The sequence below is a fragment of the Esox lucius genome, chromosome 9 (genome assembly GCF_011004845.1).
Source record: "Esox lucius isolate fEsoLuc1 chromosome 9, fEsoLuc1.pri, whole genome shotgun sequence".
In the NCBI taxonomy this organism is placed as follows: domain Eukaryota; kingdom Metazoa; phylum Chordata; class Actinopteri; order Esociformes; family Esocidae; genus Esox; species Esox lucius.
This window is the reverse complement of record NC_047577.1, coordinates 12,046,823-12,065,685: the sequence shown is the minus strand read 5'-3', so window position 1 is coordinate 12,065,685 and position 18,863 is coordinate 12,046,823. Positions and strand designations below refer to the sequence as shown.

The window sequence follows — 18,863 nt, the reverse complement described above, 5'->3', positions numbered from 1 at the left end:
GAACAAATGTAAACCTCAAACAAGTCAAGCTTTCAAGGAGTTGGACTAATTTGGAGTCGTGGTGTCATCACCCTTCCCTCTCCTGTGAGAAACAACACGAATAATACAGGACAAAAAGAGGAAATTACCTCACATACTGCCACGCCACAACTTACCTGGGCCACCCATTCACACATCTGTCCTTTGCTTCAGGTAATCAGGTAATAAATTAGGTGAAAGGAAGACCAGAGTGCCAATTTAAGAAACATTTCCTCCCTCTATCTAAATCGCACAGTTCATAATACTGTTTATCTTTTAAAACTGTGTTCAGAAAGAGAAGCGAGAAGAGCTCATTCTAGGCCTGGATCTTCTCTATTAATAATCTTTTCTCAAAGTGACATTCCTCTTATTCCTAGGTTACAATTACCAGACAATTGGAACAATTCAATTGCAATACATTGTAGGGCTGCATGAAGTAAATAGAAATAGCCCAAATGCCTCCTACATATCCAAGAGGCAATAAATAAATCATAATAAAAACGAACAATATACTAAGACTTTGAAATTGGCATACTGTCTAAAATACAATCATATCATATAGCCGTATTTGCCATTTTCCTGGCAGGCTCATACAGCTAACTGAGTACTAACTATTTAATCTGCCTACCCCTCCCCCACACAACTCTGCACTGCCACATTTTCTGACGGTGCCACTTATTATTGCAGCAGCTCAAAATGGCCACCATGGCTGCTGCTATAGCTAGGTTTTATCCATAAGGTATATCTTCAATTTCTAACAATGTCAGGGAACTCTTGGCATGTCAAATTTAGCAAAAATATAGTGTGCCGTCTGTGTAAATCACAGTTCACATTACTGTTCCATAATGTTTGGATTTTGTGTTTGAAAACATGAGAGATGGAAACAGAAGCTTAGAGAAAATAACATTTTAGGCCAAGATATAATCTAATAAAATAAAATGTCTCTTTTCTGGATGATTTATTTTTCCACAGACACAGAAATGTGATGAAAGAGTGCCATTGCAATACACTGTAGATCTATTTGAGGAAAACAGTAATTCCCCATAATACACCTATAGGGCTATCAAGGCACATTATTTGTATTAATAGAGCGGTCTTCAAATAGGTAATATTCTCTAACAAATAGGCAGATTCTCTAACATGTTATCATATAGTTTTTCCCCCTGGCAGGCTAATCCAGCTAGCTGAGTGCCAACTATTCACACTGCTTTCCCCTCCCCCACACCCTAACATTACACTGCCACATTTTCTGATGGTGGCGCTTATTATTGCAGCAACTCAAAATGGCTGCCATGGCTGCTGTTAATAGCAATGAGCAACCATGTGTTTTCAGTGTGATTCAATATTAAGCTGATTAAGGCAGTAGACCAACCATGATATTTGTAATCAGTGTAAAATCATAATTTAGCATAAGCATCCATTTTGCATTTTGGAGTTGTTTATGTCGTAAATTGAAACAACTGGTTTTCTGAGCAATCTTTAGAATAATGATGACATGTGAACACATTTTCATGAATGCCTTACTCTGCTTATCTTAAAAATGAAATCAGTAAGGGCTGGGCAGTAAAATTGATTTTATTATAGGACGGTCTTCATACATGTACCGGTTGATGTTTTAAGTTAACCTTTTTATTACATAATTTTAATATTTGATTAGCCAAATGTCATAAGAAACTATGTTATGTGTTATGTCTGCTTATATAGTATACTCTGTTTCGGTCATCTTTCAGTCTCTATTCTGGCCTACTGCTTCCCACACCAAGCCCTGCCCCCTCCCACTCACTGCCACGTCACTAGCTTTTTACTCTGCATGGTGAAGGACGCTGCCTTCATAATGTGCCCTTTTTACTATATAAATCTGCGTGTTCTACTCATTTCAACTTCTCATTTCTCGATTTTACAAATTAACCTTTGGTAGTATTTTCTTTGCAAGTTATATTTGCTAAATATATTGTGTTAGTAAGACAAATCCAGAGACTTAGCCCAGACCTCTGGCTAAATTGTACTCATATTGCTCACAGGAGCAAACATAACACAAGAGCAAACAAAGCTAGCACTGCCTAATACGGTTACAGTGCCTGATATACTGCCGGTCTAGGCCTATATTCACATATATCAGTGGCCCCTACATTAGGTAAACATGCTCGTAAACACAAATAGCCAAACAACGAATCATGTGCTGGAACACAACACCTAAAGCATGCAGACATGGTCAAGATGTTTAGTTGTATTTCAACCAAACATTAAAATGGGGAAGGTAAGTATTCCAAGCAACTTTGACCATCATATAATTGTTGGTGCCAAACATGGTAGTTCCAGCATCTCAAAAACAGCAGATTTTCACACACTACAGTCTCTAGAGTTTACAGAGAATGGAGAGGTAAAAAAACACACTCTGAGCTAAAATATCTTGTTAATGAGAGAGGTCAGAGGTTTCTGGCCAGACACATTCAAGCTAACAGAAAGACCACAAATACTCAAATAACCACTCTCAACAACAGTTGAGTGTGCACAAGGGAATCTCGAACCACAACATGTCAAACCTTGATGCAGATGGTCTACAGCAGCAGAGGACCATGCCAGGTTCCACTCATAAGCTAACAACAGGAAGAGGCTACAGTAGACATGTGATCACCAAAACTTGACGATTGAAGATGTTGCCTGGTCTGGACGATTGAAGAAGAAAAATTTTGCTTGGTCTGAGAAAATCTTGTTTTCTGCTGTGACATGTAAATGGTAGGGTCAGTGTTTTACGAATCCACCCGGCCTTGTGTCATTGGTGTGCTTGGTGGTGATGGTATCTTGTGAAGAATGTTTTCTTGGCAAACATAATACCAAATAAGCATCTTTGAATTCCACAGCATACCTAAGCTTTGTTTGTGACAAATTTGCATCCGTTTATGGCCAGTCTAGCCGTTGTCCAGGGGATATTTCCTGCAGGACAATGCACTATGTCACAAAGCAAGCATAATTTCAAGCTTGTTCCACAAACATGACAACGACTTAAATTTACTTCAAAGACCTGCACAGTCCCTGAATTCAAGAGCACCTTCGAGATGAGGTGGAATGAGAGGGTTGCAGCATGAATGAGTTCTCAAGCCAGCATGGAACAAAATCCTTAAGAAAGCTTCCAGCACCTTGTTGAATCCATGCCCCTAAGAATTCAGTCTGTTCTGAAGGCAAAAGCGAGTCCTACCTAATACATTATAAGTGGCCACTATGTGTATGTGCAAATGTGTCTTCTAAACCGGGCCTTAAAATAACCTTTGGCCCAAAGTGACAAGCAAATTCAAAACCCAATCAGACTTTTTCAGTAGCCTGACTATTTCCCCCTCAATTACACAACAACATGCACATGCAATGTTTTTAAAAAGTATAATCGTAATCCTAGTAAAAAATAATATGGTATATTGTAAAATGTTTTTATATTTTTGTGAGTTAATTAACCCAAATATCACAAACATTTTCAGCTGCCATTTTACAGGTTACTGTGGTAACCGAGTCCCCTTGCACTAGTCTGTAGGAGAATCTCTTCCTTGCGCCACTTGCTAGCTTGAACCTGAACAGTGATCTCTGTTGTGGAATTCTGGGTAGTCACACCTGTATAAATTAGTCACACCTGTATAAATTAGTGTGAATCGCCATTTTGTAACAGAGATGAGTTTGAAAGCTGCAATATCTTAATGAATAATTTAATTACTCTCTCCCTTGGCTCGACCGGGTGTTCTTACAAAAGTAACCACTATACGTAACAGCTGAATTCCATTTAAAAGGACAAATAGTCTAGATAAATGGCAGCAACACTTTGAAGACTGCAGTGGCAGATTTAATTGCTAGGCTATAAACAGCAGTAAGCATTCTAACACTCCTAATTTCTTTGTTCGAGTAGTGGTAATTTTATGCCCAGCTTTTAAATCTGCAGTGACATGAACTTGCTTTCTAAAGTTAAATATTGTTGCTGAATCAGACAAAAGCAAAATCTAGGTCCATTAATGCAACCTCATACATTTTACATATTGATTGCAGTGGTTACCAAGCATGACCAGCCTTTCACGCTAGCACTGACAATAAGTACATTTACATGAATACCAACAATTAGCCAAGATAGTAAGCTGATTATGGGAGCAGGTCAACTTTGATATGTCATGTAAACTTTAAGCTGCATTTCAACAGCACCAGCTGAGAGAGGCTTCCTCTACATCAGGTTCAGAAAAACTATAAATCTGAGGACTATTTTTTCCCATACAAACCCATGTGTCCAAATCCAATCAATAAAAAAGGAATTGCAATAACAACATGGTTCCTGCGGTAAAACAATTATTCTGATTGGTCAGTGCCAATAAAAAAGCATTATTAAAGAAACTGTTCTTCTTGCGAGGCATTTAGATGTTCATCTAAATATATTTATCCATCCACAATTAACACAATATTTTCCAGATATAAACATGCCCAGTGAGACAACGTGTAAAAATAATCTGCCCTCTGGAAATTAAACAGTTTAATGATACTGTTCATCTTCAGATCTTGTCCATGGAAACAGAGGATTCCCTATGTAACACAGCTTATTGTGTCTTTTACCTTGTATATAGATTTTCAGACATACAGACAAAAGAAAAGTGCAATATGAAGTAGGCTTGAGGAACACAGAAATACCCAAATTGCCTACACAGCCAACAAAAATCTCTTAGTGAATAAAATACTCTTAATATTAAAGTATTTCCTTATTTTACTTAAAATGTTAAAATTTTGTCATGTCTGTGTTTTTCTTGGCAGGCAAATACCGCTAGCTGAGTCCTAACTATTTAATCTGTATTCCCCTCCCCCACTCACTTCCACATTTTCTGCTGGTACCACTTATTATTGCAGCAACACAAAATGGCTGCCATGGCTGCTGTTAAGAGTTAGGTTTTATCAATGAGGTGTATCTCCTAACAATGGCAAGGGCAACTTTGCAGAGATACTAAGTTTGCTTTCCAAAGTTCCATACCGGTGCTGAATCAGACATACACAAATTGTATGCCTATTTATGCAACCTCAATACATTTTACATGTTAAATTATTGAGATTATAGGGGCTCAATATGGCTCTTAAGAAGTCTGAAGCACAAAAAAGTTATCCTGAAAAGAATACAATTTTGTCAGTGTCTCCTCACCAGTTTAGGTTGTAAAAGCAAATTGAATAACCATGTGGTTGTTTTGACAGTATTAGACCTGTTTAATTTGCTTGTTAAGGTTGGACGGTTGCAAACTGGAGCCCATTTGCAAAATTCAGATATGGAAAATATGCTGTCAGAATCTAATGTCAAGTTCAGGCCCTACAAGTTGATGGGAGAAACTGGTGGTATGTTTGCTTAATTAAATTCAAATGTAATCAGGCCACACAAAAAATGCAAGAAATACTAGGCCTAGAAACATGTCTTTAAAAAAAATTCTGGATCCTCTTTTTAGCATTTTGTTGTTGTTTATGTCATTTTATTGAATCACTCCAAAATAAATAGCCTAAAAAGTACTAAAAAGTAGAATGATCTTCTAACTTCTGATTCACCACCAAACAGTGCACATTTTACACATTTTGCTCTTAAGAAGCAATTGTGTAGTTTAACGAAATGTGTTGTTTCAATTGTAAAGCAATAGTATACATTTTTAGATGTCTGATTTCTGTTATTATGATTAGAATCTGTTGTTAAATGTCATCCCCACTGCATTTCATCAGAGCTTCATCCAGCAAACCAACCCTAAACGCAGGCCATTCCATGCATCCACCATTTTTCTTATCCTCAATTAGTTTCTAATTTGTTGTTTATTTTCTAAAATTCCTTTAATTTGTGTTTTTAATTTACTTACAACTACCTATATAGTTACAGCGGCCAGAACCAGTGTGTATTGTTATAGTTTCGGTGAATTTCAGTCTACTTTGACAAATGTGAGTGTAGACGTAAAGAAAGCATGTGTAGGCAAAATAGCAATGTTAGTCAAGGTTAAAGGATCACATAATCACAACCAATACAATTAGCCTTGATTCTGAGTCTGCACTGAGACGAAGATTATGATGGAATTTGATCTCTAGGTGGCCTGTGCATTCCCAGATTAGGACACCACACACAATATTGTTGCTGTACTAACAAAAAAAAGCATAGCTGCATAACTGCTTCAGCTGCCCTTGCAAAATGCACTCAATGCATTTTTATCTGCCTGCAAACTTTAGTGTTAAAATAACCCAATGGTGGACAAAATTATTGATATGTGCAAATACACACAAGGAAAATAGAAGAAATTAGAAACATAGCTAATAAATAAAAACTGTTAATACAGCTAGCTACATTTGCATAAAACATTTAGTTGTAGCTATTGGTATCTATAAATATGTAAATACATAGATGGATAAATCTATATTTTATAAATAACTCTGCAATAGTCTTAGGCACTTGAATGTCAAACTAAAGTAATTTATTTAGACAGCGTTTATATACTGTATATAACTATGTATATAATAATCATGTATATATATATATATATATATAACCTATTTAACTAAAACATTATAATCATATTTATAAAATTAAAAATAATATTACAAATAAATTCAACTTTCAAGTGCCCAAGACTTCTACACAGTACTGTATTTAAAGAATTCATTGTCAGTCTCAACTAAAAAATTAAAAAACGTAACTAACAATAACAGTTAAGATGCTAGCTAGCCAGCGTTATCTAGCGCCCCCTTCCTCCCATCTCAAGCTTTTTAACGCCAGTCTCACTGGAAGGAACAGTCTACATCGCAAGCTAACTAGCTAACCTTATAAACTTTCTAATTCAAACACATTACAGAAAAAAGTTACTGAGACGAAAAGTCAATTTAAAACGGAGCGTAGTATAAATAGACAACATACAATGAAAATCAAAACATACACAGTTAAGATGATCTGTGTAACCAGTAAGAAGACCGCTAGCATGCTAGCTAACTCACCGATGCCAGTTACCAAGCCGATGCTTCTGAATTCTGCCTCTTCTGTTTCCCGCTAATATTGTAGTATCCGCACGCGCCGAACTTGCTGGTTGCTCACTTTAACAATTAAATCGTTTTTTGTGTGTGGATTGTATTGCAACACAAACCACTTGGGGAAACGTAAATAGCAATGTGACTGTGGAGCGGGCACACACTTAACCGGCAAGAGAAACAACACCAAAACAAAACCTGTGCATGCAGACTGTTCTCCGTGGCTACAGTCTTCCAACACTGTGTTGCCAGCTCCTCCTCTTTCGTTGTCGAAGGGAGGGGGTTGAGTGAGAGCAATGTAAGCGCCTCCTACAAGCTGTCCATGACAGAAAAACAACGTGAAAGCTGGTAGGAGTAGCTATTTTGTCAAGTACAGTGTGAATACTGTGAACGGTCGTCTATGAAGCGTTTTTTTTATTCAACAAGGTAAGTAGGTGCTGAAGAGAATTATACCTTCTGAAATGAGAACAGAGCCATGTCACACGCGACTTGGTTATCTGTGTTGATGGATGTACATTTTTACAGACTGCCTGACCGCGTGATCACATTTTATTGTCGGTCTACTATCAGTCATAAGACTGCCAAGGTGGAACCTAAGCTGATAGGCAGAGCTATTGACCGTTTTTCTAACAAGGAAAAGGGGGATGGGTTGTGATCTTTTTCTGTTGGGGGAAGGGCGAGGGAAGTATGAACGGGGGAGGGGTGGAATCTTTGAATGGGAGGAGTCTGTTCAAAAACAGTGAAAAGCACATATGTTGAGCTATAGCAGCTTATACTTTTTTGATAGAAATGAGTCGTTGTTTATGTTTTCCCATGAGATATATTTCTATCATATAAATGTGAAACTCCAAAGTGCTTTTGATCTATGGGGCTTATTTAGCAGTTTTTAACCATTTAAATAGTGCTGCAAAGCTGCAGTTGTTCATTAACATTGTAGCAAGGTCACTTACTTGTTAAATGGTGATTTAATTTAATTTTTTTATCTATGTCTTCAAATTGTGAAGTCCAAAAAGGAAGAAAAGGTCATTCAAACATAAACAGATGCATCTCAGTCTAGCTTGGATTGAAAGAAACTCAGCTGCTTCAGGTCCTTTATGTTCTAGTCATAGGACTGACATACACATTAGAGATTCATTTAAAAAATGTGTGTATATATACAATACACAACGACTTATTGTAATGTTATCAATTTGTCAGCACCCATTGTGTATCTCGGTAGTAAAGCTGGTTAGTTCGCATATATTTGGTGCTTATGTGGAATCAATAAACCCAGCCAGGTCCAAAGTAACATGCGCAAATATTTTTCATATATTTCATTAATGAGAAGAAAAATGTACACATTATTGTACATCCAACAAGCATATTTCAAGTCAGCCATTTTGTTGTCTGAATGGCCCTCTGCAGGCAAACTCTTTTTCATTTAAAATGTCTGCTTGTGCCCTTGTGGTTCCACCAATGACCAATAGAGGGATTACATTTTTTGTGAGTAAAATGTTTATGCCTGAAATGTCTGGAATTTTATTTCTTGTATTATCACTTTGTGTTACATCTGGATTCCATTTCATTGTTTAATCTCTTGATTTGTTAGTTTTACTGGAATTTATTATCCTCTTTTTCTCGCAGACAACACAATTTCTCGTTCTTTTTTATTAAATCACTGACATACACAGTTCTTTGTAAATTTCCCCCAAAATGTGAAAATTTCTTCTTTAAAAAAAATGCCTTTTCATAATAATTCACCTTCACCTTCATCACTAAAACCTCCTGCAACGCAATTAACTTGGAGATACATTTCCCTCATAGACGAGCACACAGACAGTCACACAAACAGTCGCACATGCATACACACAGTCGCTACACTTTCAGTGACTGTTGTATGTTCCTCCCCTTTCTCCACAAAGGCTGGGAGATTCCATCTACCGACAGTGGTGGGATACACTCAAGCAGAACTGGCAGGGGAGAAAAGAGACACATAAGCACTCTGCATGGATAAAACAATTGTTGGAGTGAAGTAGCCAACCTCTGTTGAACTCATCATGTGTCCTGGAGCGTCCAGTGGTCTAAGCCACTGCCTCCACTGCACATGTACTGCTGCAGCATGGGTTCGAATCTGTGGGTTGGGTTTGAATGAAAAAAAAAGAACTTATCAACGCGTGTGGCAAGAACTATGGTTGCAAAATAGAGGAATGCGTCAATTAGTTAAAAATATGCATTGATATTGTCTTACGCAAAATATCACAAAGACTTTGCCTGCACAGGCTTACCGTACCTCCAGTATGAGAATGGGATGGATAAAAATTGGTTCAAATGTGTGGTCTAACGTAACACTAGGTGACATTGTCCGCTTAACCTCATTTCGGTATCAGCTGTTTCAATATATAGGTATAAACTGCAAAATCAGTCAATAGAGCTTATGTTTTGGGGTGATGAAGTCTAAGTTGCATCAAAAACATCTAGCTAAAGATTTGTGGGCTTTTACGTATCAGTATTTAAGGTTGACACTTTTTTTATCAGCTAGCTCAGCCAGTTACTGAAACAATGATAATAATCAATCAGCTACCTACCTAGTTGTACCAAGCTGACTCAACCACATACACTCACCTAAAGGATTATTAGGAACACCTGTTCAAAATTTCTCATTAATGCAATTATCTAATCAACCAATCACATGGCAGTTGCTTCAATGCATTTTGGGGTGTGGTCCTGGTCAAGACAATCTCCTGAACTCCAAACTGAATGTCAGAATAGGAAAGAAAGGTGATTTAAGCAATTTTGAGCGTGGCATGGTTGTTGGTGCCAGACGGGCCAGTCTGAGTATTTCACAATCTGCTTAGTTACTGGGATTTTCACGCACAACCATTTCTAGGGTTTACAAAGAATGGTGTGAAAAGGGAAAAACATCCAGTATGCGGCAGTCCTGTGGGCGAAAAGGCCTTGTTGATGCTAGAGGTCAGAGGAGAATGGGCCGACTGATTCAAGCTGATAGAAGAGCAACTTTGACTGAAATAACTACTCGTTACAAACGAGGTATGCAGCAAAGCATTTGTGATTTGTGACACGCACAACCTTGAGGTGGATGTGCTACAACAGCAGAAGACCCCACCGGGTACCACTCATCTCCACTACAAATAGGAAAAAGAGGCTACAATTTGCACAAGCTCACCAAAATTGGACATTTGAAGACTGGAAGAATGTTGCCTGGTCTGATGAGTCTCGTTTTCTGTTGAGACATTCAGATGGTAGAGTCAGAATTTGACGTAAACAGAATGAGAACATGGATCCATCATGCCTTGTTACCACTGTGCAGGCTGGTGGTGGTGGTGTAATGGTGTGGGGGATGTTTTCTTGGCACACTTTAGGCCCCTTAATGCCAATTGGGCATCGTTTAAATGCCACAGCCTACCTGAGCATTGTTTCTGACCATGCCCATCCCTTTATGACCACCATGTACCCATCCTCGGATGGCTACTTCCAGCAGGATAATGCACCATGTCACAAAGCTCGAATCATTTCAAATTGGTTTCTTGAACATGACAATGAGTTCACAGTACTGTAATGGCCCCCACAGTCACCAGATGTCAACCCAATAGAGCATCTTTGGGATGTGGTGGAACGGGAGCTTCGTGCCCTGGATGTACATCTTACAAATCTCTTTCAACTGCAAGATGCTATCCTATCAATATGGGCCAACATTTCTAAAGAATGCTTTCAGCACCTTGTTGAATCAATACCACGTAGAATTAAGGCAGTTCTGAAGGCGAAAGGGGGTCAACCACAGTATTAGTATGGTGTTCCTAATAATCCTTTAGGTGAGTGTAGAGTAACATTTAAGTGGTCATGGATAACAGATGAATTTCCAGACAGTGCTTAGGGAAAGTATTCAGACACTTTCATTATAAATATGTATATATACAGTACCAGTCAAATGTTCTTGCCCAAATATATATGTATATTTATAAAAATGCAGTACCAGTCAAACATTTGAACACCCCTTCTTTTCTTTTTGGTGTCCTTCAGTAGTGGTTTCTTTGCAGCAATTCAACCATGAAGGCCTGACTCACGCAGTCTCCTCTGAACAGTTGATGTTGAGATGTGTCTGTTACTTGAAGCACTTATTTGGGCCGCATTCTGAGGTGCAGCTAATTGCTGATTTCTCATGCTAGCTAGTAACTCTAATGAACTTATCCTCTGCAGCAGAGATAACTCTGGGTCTTCCTTTCCTGTGGCGGCCCCCATGAGTCTCCACAAGCCAGTTTCGTCATAGGACTTAAATGTTTTTGCGACTGCACTTTAAGAGACTTTTAGATTTTTTTGTCTTAAAGTGATGATGGCCTGCAATTTCTCTTTGCTTATTTGAGCTGTTCATGCAATATTATGGACTATAATAATACAGACATAATTATGATCTTCTGCATACCAAACCTGCCTTGTCACAACACAACTGACTGACTCAAACGCATTAAGAAAGAAATCCCAAAGTTATTTTTAACAAAGCACATCTGTCTATTGAAATGCATTCCAGATGACTATCTCATGAAGCTGGTTGAGAGAATGCAAAGAGCGTGTAAAGCTGTCATTAAGACAAAGTGTGTCTACGTGGAAGAATCTAAAATATGAAATGTATTTTGGTCTGTTTAACATTGGAAAATAGTAAAACTAAATAAGTACTATTGAATGAGTAGGGGTGTCCAAAGGTTTCACTGGTATTGTATATATAAACACATACATATGCATTTGGGCAAGAAGGGCATTGGTCTGGGAGGAACCCAATGGCCACTAACAGAACGTCTCAGTTTCTCTGCAGAGATGAGAACTGTCAGAGGCACCGTTATCTCTGCAGCACTTCATCAATCAGGCCTTTATAATAGAGTGCCTAGACAGAAACCACTCCTAATTAAAATGCATATGACATGCTGTTTGAAGATTATCTTGTCTAATGAGATCAAAACGTTGTCTATTGAGGCCTGAATGTTAAGCGCCAAGTCTGGCAAAAATAAGGTACCACACATCACCTGGCTGATACCATCCCTATGGTGAAGCATTTTAGTGGGGGCATCATGCTATGGGGATGCTTCTCTGCTGCAGGGACTGGGACACTGGTCAAGATTAAGGGATTGCTGAATGGAGTATAATCCAGAGGGCAAAGGACATCAGACTGGTGTAAAGATTTATCTTTCAGCCCAAGAATGATCCAAAGAGACAAGTCTGTGAATGTCCTTGAGTGGCCAAGTCAAAATGCAGACTTGAACCTAATTGAACATCAGTGGAGAGACCTGATGTTTGCAGTTCTCCAAAGCTCCCCATCTAACCTGACAGAGATTTAGAAGATCTACAAAGAAGAATGGGAGAAACTGCTCAAATCCGGTTGCACAAAGTTGATACCCAAAGGGTATACATAAGAAGACTCAAAGCTGTGATTTGTGTCAAAGGTGCTTCTATAAAGTACAGAAAAAAGGTTCTGAATCTTTATTTACATAATACAACTGAGGGGGTTCTGAATACTTTCTAACAACACTATATGTTGCCAAATTTTATTTTAAGGGTTGAATGTGTACAAATTCAGAGCAATTTAAACAGGCTCAGCAAGCTTTTTATGTCACTGTTAAAGGTAGGTAAAACTAGCTAGCTAAATAGCTAATTAGTTAAAATGACTGTCATTTAACATGCTAAATAGCATGTTGCTAGTTATTCTGAGGATTTCATTGAGACATATGAGAGCGAGGTTACATAATTTAATTGTTGAATGACAGGTGTAACGTTTTGTTGTAAGCAGAATGCCAGGAATGGAGTTAAAGGACAACAAATGGATTTAGTAATAAAACTGAGGTGGGGAAAAACTACAGAATGGCAGGAAAGACAAAAGGCTGACAAAACTGGGCAAACTAAATAACGAGGGCTAACAAAAAACAGGTGAAAACAATCAGAACAAAAAGGACAGGCAACATACAAAAACAAAGAGAGAAAACCAAACCCAACAGGCTATATTCAAGAACAAACACAAAACCAAACAAAACAGAACCTCACAACGGGTGCACTGCAAATATTCAAATTTTAATATTATCCCACATTTTTCAAGACAGGTCAGTTGATGAACAATTGTCACTTACTACACCTGTTGCAACATGGTATTTGACACTATTTCCAATTTTTTTTTAATGCTGTAAGACAAGAGTTTGTGTACCATCAGACGTATTTAAATATGTGGTTCTATTCACCATACACAGTTTCTTTAGTAACTACATTTCAATAGTAACTATCTTTTCAGAATCAAAAACAAGATGAAACATCAATATAGCAAAACACAGGACCCCCACCTGCCTTTGAACATGGTAAGTGTTAGAAGTTGTGCTGTAATTTACAGCTATTGTCACAGGGTTTTTGGTGGATTCAGTGATGGAGCATCCTGTCTATGGATAGTAATCAAAAGTAAGTGCAGGACACAACAACAATTTACAAAAAAGATAATGGAATTTCAGTATGTTTGACGCTTCTCTCTTCTCTTTTTGCCAACTTTTTGCTGATGTAATGGTGCAATAAAATGCAACAGTTGGTCGCCTCCACCACTTGGTAGTCTATGGTACAATCCAGTGGATGGTAACATCTAAATCTCATTCTGATCTCAAATTTTGCTTGAGCTCAAGGTGTGAACAGAGATGATGATTTTTCATTGAAATAATAATTGTATCCTTAAAAATTTGCTTAGAAATTATTATTTCTAACCTTGTCAATGACTATATTTCCTATTAATTTAGCTATATTTCCTATTCAAACTCATTTCAGCAAAACAAGTATATTTTTAAGTGACCACAAACCTTTGAAAGGAAGTGTATTAATGAAAGATTGATAAATGATAAATTCTATTAGTTCCAAAACACCTTTTTACAGAGTAGACTGCTAGGTACTCTGATTGACTGCAGGTAGGTCAGTTGCATGACTTGCTTGACCTACAGTCTGCATGAATTGCTTAGGCTGCTGTCAGAATTACTTGATGGGCTGCTGGAAGCTTGGCTTCAGGATTTGCTTGGGGAGCTGGAAGCTTGGCTTCAGGATATGCTTGGGCTGCTGTAATCTCAGCTTTAGGATTTGTTTGGATGGATGGAACTTTGCATGATTTGCCTAAGATTAGGCAAGCTCTGCATTTGTTTGATGGAAATTGACTGCCAATTTTTTGTAATATAACTTTAGTTCTTACCAAAAAGTCAAGACATAAAAGAGAGAAAAATTAAACATAGTTTTGCAATCCATCTTTTTGATTTAAGAAGACAAATATTGGCTTGTTTCTCCTGGAGAAAATAATCTTAGCTTCACTTTGGTGGTAAATTTGTTGTAGATTTTTGTTTAAGGGAAACAGGGGAAACAATGAGATCTCTTCTTGGATTTTTGTTTTCCAACGGGAAGTCTCGAAATCTGACATATAATTAGGTAACCCCTATCTGTTCTTTTGTGTGACATAACGCAAGCTACAGAAATGTGTGAGATATTGCACAAGCCCTCCACTGCCACGTGTTGCTAACAAAAATCTGTGACTTTCATGGAGTGGTGTTAGGTTTAACAATGCATCAATTATGGGACATACTTTGACTTGAATAGTGAAATTCAATACCCATTTATAGTAAATTACAAAGATGTAATTACATAAAAAATATATATTTTCATTAAAATACAGAACACAGAGTAAGATTTAAATGTTCAATTTAGGAGATATTTCATATTTCACATGTATCAAGTCTCAAAATAAGATAATTACATGGGCAATAAATGTAGTCCTATCATGGCTTTCCACTTTGCTCAAGAATCATGAAAGGGCCACTCACTTAAAAGTTCAAAACCCTCTAAATATTTACATTTTCTGTAGTGTATATCAAGCTATTTTTCCAGAATTTATTTGACAGAAATATACAATAATTTTGTATATTTTAATTATTCAAACATTCTGCAGCAGTCCACATGTACCAGAGGCAGTTGTTTAAACTGCATGTCCACCCAAGGCCACAACCTTCAGTACATTTCACACTGTTGGCTTTGTGACAGTGTTTCAAATGGCCATGGAGGGATTATTATTAGATTAAACCCCTCTAAATAACGAGTCGTTATTCTTGATGCAATGTAATTTGTAGATTAATCAATCGGGGTTGCTTAAATCCTGTCAAACAAGGCCATTTTAATTTTGTCAAACAGTGCCATTTGTGATTTTAAATAAAGAAGTAACACCAGTCAAAGGAATTGAAGGACCAAAGAGCAGTAATACTTTCCTTTGCATAATGTTATTTAAAGGGGCACAAAAATATCTTAACTCAAAATAATGTAGTTAAACCGCTACTCATGACCTGAGGGAATTTCACGATATTGACTGTGATCGTCAATAAATTTGAACAATTTTCTTTTGAATGCCACAGCTGCTTGAAAACTGTTGCAGAGCACATGTTCCACATTAATATGGGGAGAAGCATGATTTATCGTAACTTGGTTGTTTTACTGGGACTGTTTCTTTACCACTTGATTAAGGTTAACTTGCTGGGGCATTGCATTGGCTAAACTGGCACAAGTAGCTCCTGCACTGCCAGAACTGGCATTGGTAGGTGCTTCACTGGCTTGTTGTGAGGCTGCCAGCTAGTTATTTGCTCCACAACTGGCATCACAAAGAGAGTTGTAACTGTCTGAGGCAGATCCTTGTTCAAATCTGGAGAGAGTCCACTTGGATCATGGTCAAATATTTGAGAGTGCTAATTAAAATAGCAGTTGGTTAACGCAATAATAAACTACAAAATGCAGCATACCTCATCGTTGTCAGATGCAAAACCTAAAATAATTTTACAAAATATGTATTAGCATGCTGTCCTAAAGCCACCATTGACAGCAAAGTCAATTTGTAGTGAAAATAAGTTAACACATAAATAGTCATAATGTTATTATTCATGTTTTAATTTTGAAACAAGAAATATTTGAAATGAAGCTATTGAAAAAAAGTACCAAAGGCTTTTGCTGTTTTCTAACAGAAGGTAGATCGATATAGTGCAAGTTGCAGCCAGTCACCATTTTAACGGACCATGCAACCCATTGCAATTTAGCAGATACACACTAACCTAAAGTAAACATTAATGGAAGAATTGAAGGTAGACTATGTCATTGATGCATGAAGCTCGTAGATCCATTGATGTCCCTTGGTGATTGCTGTTATGTCGTCCTCCCACCGAAGGTTATAGAAGATGGTGGTCCCTAGGAATTTGAATGATTCACCTGAACTGATAGCTGAGCACTCAGTATCATGGGAGAGAGGTGGCCGGTGTATCATGAAGTCAAACACCACCCCCAATGCCTTGCCTTTGTTAACTTCCATGTTATTTTGACCACCAGTCAACCTTAACACAGTAATGTACATGAACACATTGTTGTCACCAATGAGACCAAGAAAAAGGGTGCCAACTGTAAAGTATGAAGACTCCCCTGGAAATTGATCCACCTTGAAGTTTAACTACACAACCCAAGCTCTCTGAACATGTTTCATGAGGTGTGAATTACTTATTTCAGGCAACCTTGGAGATGCCACAGTCTGCCACAGTTAAAGATGCTGATTGGAAGCAGATGTGTGAGACAGATGATTTGTCGCGACAAATGGCTTGTTAACATTTCCAAATTTGTAGCTATATGGTTTTTGCCTACAGCTCTATCTAGTGGTTATGTCAGGGTGTTGTCTACAGTAGCATTGTAGCTAAGCCTTACCCTGACTTTTTTCCAATAAGACTGGAAATAATCACGGTGTAAGCATGTTAAAAATACATTTTAAATCACATTAAACCCTATATTTTGTTTGCTCTTATATAAAGGATGCTTAATGCTAATTTGCCAATTATAGAATAAATATGCTCAGGTGTCCTAATTCCATAAATTCTTTACGAGTGGTGGCTAGTTATCTTAAGTTTGTACTGGGCGTTTACAGAAAGCTGAACTATGGATTACCATTTCTCTAGTCCAATTAATTACTTTCAATGTAAGGAACATCCAAAACCTGGTCAAAAAACAGCCTGGCTTATAAAAACTAACAGAGTAAATTCATTAGTTAGAGGGCATTATTTAATTATGAAATAGGCTTTACCACATATGGGTGATTATCAATAAAAAAAAATTTAATTATTAGAGCACATTTACTGCAACGCTAAAGATCTACAGATGGAAATTGGGACTCTCAAAATAGTTCAACCGACCTTTTAAATGTTACATGCACATACAAGTTGTCAGATCAACCATCTGTGCTTCACTTAGCTTAATGATTAAAACGAGAACAAGACATTCTAGAACCAAAAACTCAACCAGGTCCAGAGGAGGAAACAAGGTACTGTCAACTCAGCAGTGGGTGTTGAGTCTGTGTATTGTGCAAGCCACTAGATTAGATTGAACTTTATTGTAGTTGAACAAGCACAAGTACAGTAGTTTCAAGGTTTATTTGTCAAACGCACTGAACAAACAGTGTCATGCTGCGCAATGATATTCTTGTGACATGGCACCTCACACAACTACATAGTGAGAGTTAAGAACAAGAATTAAAAAAAGAACTTAAAAAATATAGCCAGATTTTTTAAATAAATGAATAAATAAAGCAACAATATACATAACACGATACACTAGCCACAGTTTAAAAAAATAGTACTATAAAACTAGCAGCAATCTGGCTAGAATTATTGAACATTTAGATATGGGAAGGATGGCAATAATGGTGAGAGTTTTTTTAGACCTGCTAAATATCTTGAATCTCCACAGGACGTATAGTCAAGTTTGTTTGTCTGGACCAAGTGAGGTCATCTTTGATGAACACACAGAGAAACTTGAATTCTGAGATTCTCTCCACTTGATGTGTATGGGGGCGTGATCCCCCCTCTGATGTCCACTATCATCTCTTTAGTCTTACAGACTTTGAGAGAGAGGTTGTTGTCCTGGCACCATGTAGCCAGGTTCTTTACCTCCTCTCTGTAAGCAGTCTCATCGTTGTTGGAGATGAGACCCAGGATGGCAGTGTTGTCCGTGAATTTGAGGAATGTGTTCGAGCTGTGTGTGGCCACGCAGACATGCGTGAACAGGGAGTACAGGAGAGGAGTGAACACGCAGCCCTGGGGGGCTCCAGTGCTCAGGTTCAGTGCAGAGGATGTGAGGTTGCCCATTCTCACCACCTGGGGTCTGCCCATCAGGAAGTCCAGGATCCGATTACAGAGGGAGGTGTGAAATCCCAGGGTCCTGAGCTTAGAAACAAGCTTGGTGGGCACAATAGTGTTGAAGAGCTCTAGTCCACAAACAGCATCCTCACGTACGTGTTGCCTATATCCATGTGGGATAGGGCGGTGTGTGGCGTCAGGGCGATGGCATCGTCCATGGATCTATAGAGGCGGTATGAAATTGAAAGGAGTCCAAGGTGTCACTTCATGATGGGGGAGTTCAGTGCTACAGGGCGGTAGTCATTCAGGCAGATGATGGAAAGTTTCTTCGGTACAGAGACGATGGTGGTCTGTTAGAAGCAAGAGGGGACTACAGACCTGGACAGGGAGAGGTTGAATATGGAAAGGTGAAACCCTCCTCTAGTTGGTCAGCTCACACCCTGAGGACACGGCCTGGAATGCCATCTGGCCCCGGTGACATCCGAGGGTTCACTTTTTAAAAGAAACTCTCCTCACGTCAGCCGTGGTTAGGGACAGAGTGTAGTCGCTCTGGTCATGAGCAAGCCTCATGGAAAGAATTGTGTTGGTCACCTGAAACCGTGCATAGAAGGTATAGAGCTCGTCAGGGAGCAAGGTGGCGGGCATTATTGCTATTTCTCCCTATGTATTCTTTGATGTGTCGTAGTTCTCCCCACATGCAACTGGGGT

The 18,863-nt window shown here is 38.2% G+C and overlaps 1 protein-coding gene across 1 annotated transcript in view; it reads right to left on the bottom strand.

Moving 5' to 3' along the window:
• atf7ip (activating transcription factor 7 interacting protein) overlaps positions 1–7,243 on the bottom strand; it is a 46,062-nt gene extending 38,819 nt beyond the window's left edge. Inside the window, exon 1 of the mRNA XM_020049726.3 lies at positions 6,982–7,243. The gene's annotated coding sequence lies outside the window, so the exon portion shown is untranslated. The remainder of the gene's footprint in view (positions 1–6,981) is intronic.
• Positions 7,244–18,863: the final 11,620 nt, after the last annotated feature.